Below are 2,379 nucleotides of genomic sequence, written 5' to 3' on the forward strand. Positions count from 1 at the left end.
GAATACAATGTTGATGCCATGCCTTGGTAAATATGAACAAGAAAAAAAGACTTCAAAGGCATAAATTGTTGTTACTGGTTTATTCCAAACGTTTCACCGGTTAGGGCTTCATCAATGGACTAACATCGTATATTACAAAGCAACGTATATAAGACAAAGGCCTGTTACGGTCGAATGATTATGCATTGACTTTTTTTACACATCTGTATGTAAATCTTAGTATAGTTGTAGGCGAACTATTAACGTATATTATCAGGCATATTCCTATATATGTATATGTGTAATATGTGGGTGTGGATATTTACACATATCCCCACCCACATATACATATACATAAATATGTGAATACAGTTGTATACAATATTATTCTACTTATTAAAGTCCATTAGCAGTAAACTTCAGTCAATTGTTTATATTCTTCCTACACATCCGTTCATAATATTAACTTTATATTTTTTAATCTCTAAACGCTTCTATTATTCTTCGGACATAGGGCAAATTAATGTTAGGGTGAAAGATCTCCCAAGAAATATCTCTAAGTATAGGTCTTTTATTGTGCGTTGCTAGATGCGTATACTGTTTGCAAGCGTACATGTTCTTTTATTCTGGAACCAATGGTTCTGCCATTTTCACCAATGTATATTATATCGCAATGGGAACATGTTATCTTGTATACAGTGTTCTTGGTTAAGCATAGATTAGTCTTTACAGCACAGGCACATGTATCACATTTCCTAGGGCACTCCTGTTTTTCTTTAGGGGCCGTGAATATTGTCTTTAGTGAACGCCCATTCATATAATGTACTCTGATATTAAGTAACCCTGTCCGCTTAATTATTGCTTGTGCTTGTTGTTTAAGTTCTTCATTAATAAATGGTAGTTTCAGATAGATTGTATCTTGATCTTGATAAACCGAACGTGAGCTGTTCTTATCCATAGTACGTTTAATGGCGGAATAGACAAACGCTTTAGGATACCCGTTCTCATAAACGTCTGTGTGACACGTTTAAGAGAATTTAAACGCGATTTGTGGTCAGTAGATCTGGTTATCGCGCGATTAATCTCTCCAATGAGGATTCCTCTCTTTTGTGATATAGGGCCATGACTATCCCACGATGTTATACACTGACTATTAATGGGCTTCGTATATAGAGTAGTCATAAATCTGCCATTTTCCGGTTTTAAAGTCACCATGGTGTCGAGAAACGGTATACTGTTATCAATTGGTGATTCAACTGTGAATTTAAGGGCAGAATTCAAACTGTTAGCGATACAAAGCACGATTTCAGGGGATATATCCTCAGATGTCCATGCGATAAATATATCATCGATATATCTTTTCAAGTATAAGACATTATTGAACGCAGACTGTATAGCGAGATCGAGATTGTTCATATAGATAATAGCTAATGTAGGCGCTAAATTATTACCCATAGCCAGACCAGATTTCTGTGTGTAACTACTGCCATCTATTAGAACTATGTCACTAGTAAGGCATATGCGTAATAGGGACATGAAGTCAGAGTCACTTAGATTTTCCAATTCTGTAGATGATTTGTTTTTTGAGAAGAATTCCGTGGCTGCTGTAAATTTGCCACATGTTCCGTTTTTCAGATCTTCAAGAGGAATGGATCCATATAAATTACATACATCTAGACTACAGAAACCTCTTGTATTATCCAATTCAGATAAAGATACAATAAACTGCTCGGTATTTTTGAGGTGTGCGGGTACATAGACAAGTAGTTTATTCAATGATCTAGCTAGAAATTTCGATAGTCTAGTGGCTGGGGTGTCGGTAGCTGCATGAATAGGACGGCCTTTAAACTCTCCTTCTTTGTGATCCTTAGGTAAGCAATATACTGGACAGGGCTATGGTTCACTACAGATGCTGTCTTTAAGTGCTTTCGCTAGCTCAGGATAATCTTTATTATACTTGTGTGCGATTTTATTCAAATTACCATTGAACTTAATCTGTTCCGTTCTTGGTTGATTAAGCTTGGATTCTCTTAGTTGATAGTTATCAAAAGCAGCAGTGCTATTCAAGAGGATGCGTTTGTATTGGCTACTATCAAGAGCTTAGTTTTATCTGTTGATGTGATAATCACCGAGTCTAAAGCTGGGTTCACGTCGAACTTTTATCTAGATATACATCCACTTAACTAGTTAAAAGTTCGACGTGAACCACTCAATTATAGCTAGTTAAAGGAATTAAGTCACTTAAGTTAAGTGACTTAACTTTACCAGAATAACGGTAAATTAACTTGCTTAACGGTAAAGTCGGCTCGGATTAAAAGGACACGATTACGTAACGTAGGCATCTAAGCCAGCTTTGTTGTATTGTACCACCATTATCATCTTCTGGCTGGCAACAACGTA

At 36.2% G+C, this 2,379-nt stretch overlaps 1 protein-coding gene across 1 annotated transcript in view; it reads left to right on the plus strand.

Annotated features, from left to right (window-relative positions):
• Positions 1–2,379, plus strand: part of LOC117119507 (blastula protease 10-like) — a gene marked incomplete at its 3' end in the record, with an annotated part of 30,416 nt that overhangs the window by 437 nt on the left and 27,600 nt on the right. The window lies entirely within an intron of this gene.

This window comes from Anneissia japonica, unplaced genomic scaffold (genome assembly GCF_011630105.1).
Source record: "Anneissia japonica isolate Jap-2015-1 unplaced genomic scaffold, ASM1163010v1 scaffold288134_len74827_cov163, whole genome shotgun sequence".
NCBI classification, from domain to species: domain Eukaryota; kingdom Metazoa; phylum Echinodermata; class Crinoidea; order Comatulida; family Comatulidae; genus Anneissia; species Anneissia japonica.